Source organism: Diabrotica undecimpunctata, chromosome 8 (assembly GCF_040954645.1).
Source record: "Diabrotica undecimpunctata isolate CICGRU chromosome 8, icDiaUnde3, whole genome shotgun sequence".
In the NCBI taxonomy this organism is placed as follows: Eukaryota; Metazoa; Arthropoda; class Insecta; order Coleoptera; family Chrysomelidae; genus Diabrotica; species Diabrotica undecimpunctata.
In genome coordinates, this window is record NC_092810.1 from 130,358,988 (window position 1) to 130,366,569 (window position 7,582).

General features: G+C 30.6%; 2 non-coding genes across 2 annotated transcripts; one reads left to right on the top strand and one right to left on the bottom strand.

Moving 5' to 3' along the window:
• Positions 1-5,732: 5,732 nt before the first annotated feature.
• TRNAP-AGG (transfer RNA proline (anticodon AGG)) lies at positions 5,733-5,804 on the bottom strand. Its single transcript has one exon. It is a non-coding gene; the product is annotated as a tRNA-Pro (tRNA).
• Positions 5,805-6,021: 217 nt separating this feature from the next.
• Positions 6,022-6,093, top strand: TRNAP-AGG (transfer RNA proline (anticodon AGG)). Its single transcript has one exon. It is a non-coding gene; the product is annotated as a tRNA-Pro (tRNA).
• Positions 6,094-7,582: the final 1,489 nt, after the last annotated feature.

The window sequence follows — 7,582 nt, forward strand, 5'->3', positions numbered from 1 at the left end:
AAATTGGGCTATGAATTGGTTAAAAACCCACCGTATTCCCCAGATCTTGCCCCCAGAATTTTAGTATCTTATATTTTGTAATATAATGTCAAGTATTATTGTGTTAATGTTATTATTCATCCTAATCATCATCAACATCATTGCTCTACAGGCGGCCTCTTTCAGAAAACCGAACAATCCGGAAAAATTTTGTTAATTATTTTGTCCGTTCTAAAATTACTGACACTATTTTAAGTTTTTGAAAAAATATTGTTCAGGTGACCTTCAATGGTGATTTGAGGCATAAGTATAAAAATTTATGTGACAATAATTTGTAACTGAAAAGTAATAGATAGAAGAATTATTATTATAAAAATGTTATTTTGGCAGGTTCAAAGAACAAACCAAATTTATGAAAAGGACAAAGGGCTTTGTGGATACTATGTATGTTATAATTTTTAATTTTAATTAATACAGTTTTACAGAATTTTCAATATTAATTTTTTTACTGCATTTGCTAGCAACACTTCTATTAATTTTATTGTATCATCCTCTTTTAAAATTTACAGGATTGAAAATAATCTAAACATTTAACTTTTGTTTTAATGTATGGTCAAGTCTTACGACTTAACCTGCTCGTTGGAATAAATAGCCTAAATTACTAAAGGTAATTTACTAACATTGTATCAAGCAAAACGTTTAACTCTGGACGGAGCTATCTTTATTTTGCATAGTTACATATATAAATTAGTGTAATGACACTAAATAGTTACCGTTTGTAATACCAAAGAGTAACCGGTTAATTTTCTGCATGACCTATTTTGCAAAAGCAGTTTATCTTCTAATTTACCGGGATTATACTATATTTTAGGTTAAAGTTTATTTGCCGTTAATCCAGTAACATGACTATATATCTTTATATACATCTATTTTTTACATTGTAAACGAGATTATGCTTTAATTGTAAGTAATATTAAAATCCTAAATTAAGGAGAATCGCTACAGCTCACTTAAAGCTGTTTACATGTAAATTATTGTCTTTATATGCTGCTAGTTGTTGGTAAAGATAATTTGGTAATTTTAAAAGGTTTATTGATTTTAGCTAGTCCAGTCATCAGAGATTTGAACTTTAAAAAACATACGAACAAGCTAAATTCTGCTAAGGATGTCAATTTTGGGATCCCAAAAAATATGCAAAAAAGTTTACCACTCCTACCTCCGGGCTTTCCCCTAAAAATCTCCCCTCGTAGGTGAAAAAATCGCTTAACCAAGAATATTACAGGCAAACTGCAGGTCTTTATTAATAAATATCTACGACGATCTGTTCGTATTTTCTGGCCTAGCATCATCAGAAACGAAGATCTACTACACCTGATTGAACAAAAAAACTTAGAACATCAAATAAAGTCGGAAGAAGGAAAACTGGTCGCCCAGTACAAACTTAGAGCAGATCCATCACGGATGAGACAAGAGGTCAAGGAAAGTCTTGGAATGAGGTGAAGGCCTTAGCGCAAAATAAACACGATGGCGCGTTGCCCTACATATATATATATATATATATATATATATATATATATATATATATATATATATATATATATATATATATATATATATATATATATATATATATATATATTGTTATGGATCAGTTTATCGATCAGAAATAGAATAAAGAGTTTTTTTTATTATTTTAATATACCGCGGGTATATAAGTTAAAATACACCCTTGACTTATTTGTAATAGTTAGAATAAGAGAAAACATTGTTCCGTGACGGTTCCTGACGAGTTTTTCCGTGAAAGACTGAGTGAATAGTGAAAGGACAATGGAACCCGTTTAATTATAGATTTAGGAATAAACTTGTAATTGGAATAAAGTGGAAACTTATTTCTGTTGAAAAAGGCAAAATTGTTAATGGTTTCTGAAAAGTAATTTGAGTGAAAGTAGTTTATTTGTTTTAAATATCATGTTGGAAATTTTCTAAATCGAAAATAAGTGGGAAAGATGAATGCTTATGATTGGTTAAAAAGAAATGGTGGGAATGAGAGAGTTGAGAAGGTTGTCTGGGAGAGATTGAAAGATTTATTATGTTACCGGCAGACCAGAAGAGAAGACGTGTTTTCGTGTAGTCAATCTGAGTACCAGTGTTTTCGTTTGTTAGTGAAAAAGGTGGAAGCTGAGAGCAGATCAAAATCGAGAAGATTAATACCTCTTTTAAGTCTGCATAGTCCACGAGATCTAATTGAGAAAGAAAGGAGAACTTGTGAATAAAGAGTACCGGTCAAAAGAGGCTTGGGCTTGTGTTTTCGGAGGAGTAGTTTGCTGGTATGCGGTTTGGATCGATGCTGAGAACGGGAAAGATTTGATGGTAGCCGAACATAATCAATCAAGGAAGGAACTGTGGTTTGATCGAGAGGAGACATTATTGGTGTAAAAAAATAAAGGTCAGTCAAATAATTTAAATGAAAGAAAATTTTAAGATATTCTAAAGATAAAATCAAATATAAGCATACGAACTAAGATTCCAAGTTTCAAAGAGTTATTTTTTTTGTGAATAAATTATATTTTTATATGGTCATTTTTTTTTAGTAGATATTATTATAAAACAGATCAATAGATAGTTTGTAATTAAAATTAAGTATGGGAGTTTGTTGGGAAAGATAATTGCCCACAAAAGATATTTATTAATATTCATCGTATTGCTTATTGAAAATAAATAATAATTTGTGTGCATATTTATGTTGTTTTAATGTTAGTTCCGTTTCCTGTTCTATCCCGATTATGAGCAACTAGGAGATACTGAACCCACTAGAAGAGATATATAAAGTAAACTGATTAAAGTAAAATTAAAAAGGCACCCTGAGAATTTTTAATAGTAATTGATTTGTATGACTCTGCATAAATTAGTGAATTAATTAATTAAATAATTGGATTAAATAAATTAGTGTTAATTAATAATAAAACATCATATAGCAGATCACAACAATATATATATATATATATATATATATATATATATATATATATATATATATATATACCAAGAATATGTATTATGAATTCTGATCTTAGACAAGCTAAGGATAAAAGCTTGGGAGTATTGGCTGAACGCGAAAATGATACTTAAATGACAAGTGGTCATATAAATAACCACTTTCTCTCGACAGGAAAGATTATTTCATCGAAAACCAACATCTCCGTTTTTCTTAAAAGGTAAGCCGGGTACGTGATAATGGAAGAAAATTTCTTTGTTAAGAGAAAGGGTTTATTTTTAACAAATGAAAGATAAAAAAAGCAGGGAACATTTGGCGAACTACTTCGTTGTTAAAAAAAGGCATGACAAATCTACTCATTGTGTACTATCTAAAATTGTAGTATAACAATAATAAAACATTCTTTATATTTAAAAACTTACATTTACTTACCAGAATTTTCTTTGACCCTGCAATATATGTTAACGTAAGAACTCGCGCGATGAGAGAAACTCTCACACAGGTCTGCAGAACTCAAATGAGTCGCGTACTTGGTAAGTACATAATTATTATTTACCTACTTTGCAAGTATACGAGTTTTGCGATTGTAAATGGCAAGCTGGGAGTTCACACGACGTCTACAATGGACAAGTACACGAGCGTGAACAGACATGGCAAGTATATGCAAGTATTCTTAAAATTTTTGACAACTGAAACAGTGGTGAGACAGTTAATATGGATAGAGGTCGTCCGGAAAATCTCGTGGTTGCTTCCATAGCTTTTGTTTTGATGAGCTCTGCTTAGTTAATTAAATTTAAAAAAGAGAAGAATATGGTAGATGGTATCATTATAAAAGTCAAAACAGGTAAGTACCTGAATTTAAAATTAACTAAAATATTGTAGATACAGAAACTAAATATATCTATCTGACTAACAGTCATTAAAAATAAACACATTAGAGTCAAAAACAAAAGAAATGAGTTTTTTGATATTAGCTAAGTTAAGAGTTGTATGCATTGATATGTCATCCCAGTGTTTCTCAACGCTAACCAATATTGTGTGTAATGGTAAATTAGTGAACAGAGACACTACATCAAAACTAACGAGCTTATAGTTAGTGGGTAATTTTAAGTTATTAATAAAAGAACTGAAACTGAAAGAGTCCTGAATTGAAAACTCATTGTTATTACTGTACGTTTCTGTGATAATATTAGTTAAAAAACTTGCTATGGGGCCATTAGGTGTACCTATTGCGGACACTATTGGTCTCATAGACAGAGTAGGTTTATGAATTTTTGGGAGAGCATAAAATCTAGGAGCAATTGCATTGTAAATTTTCAAAGTTTTACCAACTGATTGATCTATTTGAATCTCCTTTACCAAATCAGAAACTAGTTTATTAGCCTTTTGTTACATAGTACACACGGGATTATTGTTCAACTTTTTATAATATTTAGTGTCGGTGAGTAAGTCTTCACATTTTTGTATATAGTCCCTAGTGTACATTGCTACAGTGACATTGCCTTTGTCGCTCTGGACAATCTTAATCTCAGGGTGATGTTTCAAAAAAGTTTTGCATTTGATATAATATTTATTTAAGAAATGGTCTTTTTCATCTTTGTTGAGAAAGTTAGTAATTATATTAGTGCATTTGGACCTTAGAATGTCCTTATCGACATTCTAAGACCAATTGAGAATGTAAACACACACACTAAAACAAAAACTAAATGAATAGTAGTAACTGCCAACTATTTATGCATTTCGTTTGAGCGCCTCTGAAAGTGTAGACAAGTATGTACTTCGCAAATATACGAATACGAATACGAATAGTTATCCTTTTGACTCGCGTCATTTTTACCAACAACATATGGAAAACCAACGAGTGACCAATAATTGTACGAGTAACCCACTCAGACAACATGGCAAGTATATGCAAGTGACGATTATTCGCCAAGTACACGAGTCGTTTGAGTCCGGCTTTGCCACTCTACACCAAACATTGCACACGCTTGAGCACATCAATAAAGACACTTTAAAAGTCAGCTAGAAGTGGGGGCAACAGTGCACATGATTTACCGTTTGTATAATGTGCATATTTAACGGACGTGTCTACTTTGTAATTTATTTCATATTTTTTTTAATATGACACATTTCTAAAACTAATCTTTTCTACAATTACTTTGTAAAATTTACTTTGTATTTGTAAAACTATAACATTTAAAAACTAGGCACAATTAGTCAAAATGTTGCCCAGTGCGGGCCAGTCCGGGCCTGTGTTCTACTAATTTTTACATATTTGGATGATTCTCATGACATTAACAGTTTATATGGGTTTTACAAAAAATATTGATTATGATTGGTGATTATTTATAATTTAAAGTATCATAATTACTAAAAAATAATAATAAAATAATAGTCAAACACCTAAAGTTATATATTTTAATATTGGTCCCAATCCCAATATAGTTGTTAAGGCTCGAATATTATATAAAAGTAAAATTCGTTAATAACTGCTAAGTTAAATGCCATTTTTACTTAAATACCATTTTCCTGAAAATGTTTGTTAAAAACATTGGCCTTACATTGGCCTAAACATTATTAACAATGTCACATACAAAATTTCACCTCTTTCAGCATGGTGATGAGGCTACTACCGAGCTGTATAAATATTTTTTGTCCACTTCTTATCTGAACTTTTATTTTTTTTTTTTTTTTTCAATGGCTGTTTCATTAATTTCTAAAAACAGGTAATTTTTATAAAAAAGAAAAGGAAAAAGTTGGGCTCGTCCGGGATTTGAACCCGGGACCTCCCGCACCCTAAGCGGAAATCATACCCCTAGACCAACGAGCCATGAATAGTTTTTAGTAAATGTAATTACTCAACTAAAATACGACAAGAACCTCAGAAAATAATATTTAATAATATCTGTTTACCTGTAATATATAAAGTTTAAAGACGTTATAAGATTAATATCGGATAATTAAAAATAACCATAAAATGTTATTATTTTTCTAGTTGCAATTATTGTTGGTAAAAAATTTTGACAACTCTTTTACAATTCACACATGGCTCGTTGGTCTAGGGGTATGATTTCCGCTTAGGGTGCGGGAGGTCCCGGGTTCAAATCCCGGACGAGCCCAATTTTTTAAGGATTTATTTAATAAGAAGTGAATAAATCAGATTAATATAAATTCAGCATAGTGATAATGTCTGAAATGGGTTAAGTTCAAGGCTAAATAATGAGAATTTTAACTTTTTAAAATATTATCTTAGAAATACCTACTTAGATATAGGTACCAAAATGCAGTGTAGTTCTTCCAGTAATATTTGATATACAAAACAGATATGGGGACTATAGGGTATACCAGAGATTGTATAATTTTATTCATCTGATAAGTATCTATACTTCATATAATTTACAAACCGTTGCACGTCATCCGCGTCATAGACCGTGAGGTCACATGATACCAACACGAAATATTTAGGCGGTAGGTGTGTTCTTTTTTAGTATCACTTTGCCGAGTACACTGGCATTACAGCCACTATACATATTTTATTATATACGCGTAGAAATAATATTTAAAGATTTCTATTAATGTTAACTTAAAGAAATACACAATAATATGTTTCATTTAATTTGTATAAGTGCATTATAAAGCGTTTTTATGAAGAACATTTGTTCAGAACACAATGTAACTGTAATCGAACGAAGGTGATATTTTGGCATAAATTGGTAGGTAACACTTATTTGACAGTTGCGGTGTTGACTACAAATTAATAAACAATGAAAAAAGTGTTGTTTTCATTTAAGTATTCCATTTTACATCTTTATACGACGCATACAAGCTGCTCAAATTGTTTTTAACAAGATTATTTTTTAACTTTTGTTTTGTTTCTGTTTATTTACATTACATATTAATTTGTTTTGTTGTATAATCCACTTTAGCAATAATTGTGTCCTATTTGATTTAAAATGGATTCAGGATTTTTTTATACTTTGACAACTATGTCAACTTCTACCTCTGTCAATGATAATGACGTGCAACGGTATTTAAATTAGATGGACTGTAGATACCATACATTATAAATACCTACACTTTGTTTGCATAAATAAGATAATTGTTAAACATTTTTTTTAACTATTTTGAGGCACTTAGTTTATTACGACGATTATGTTTATTACAAATTTTTTAATTATTAAGTAACTCCTTTTATTCTTTAAATTTTTTCTATTCTTTTAAATTTGAAGATATTGTCATCAGTCAAATGCAAGCAGCTAAAACAAGCAAACAAGCGATTACTTTATTCAAAACGTGAACATGTCGCTAAATATCAATGACAGAAACACCTGCTGCATCATCAACAATGACAATGACCGTGCAAATCAAAGCTTATGAATGTGTCGAATCTTTAGAAAATGAGGAGGCTGGGCTATCTACATCTATGAAAGTATATACATCACTTAGCCGCCTATACCACATATGCAGCAAGTTTTAAGCAGACGAAACGACCCCGTTCGCCATTACCTAGAATTGAAGATTCTGGTCTTTTGACCATGCCTTCTGTTAGTTGTTTTACTAACAGATGTAATAATTATATTATTCAGACTTTAGCAATAAAGTGATTTT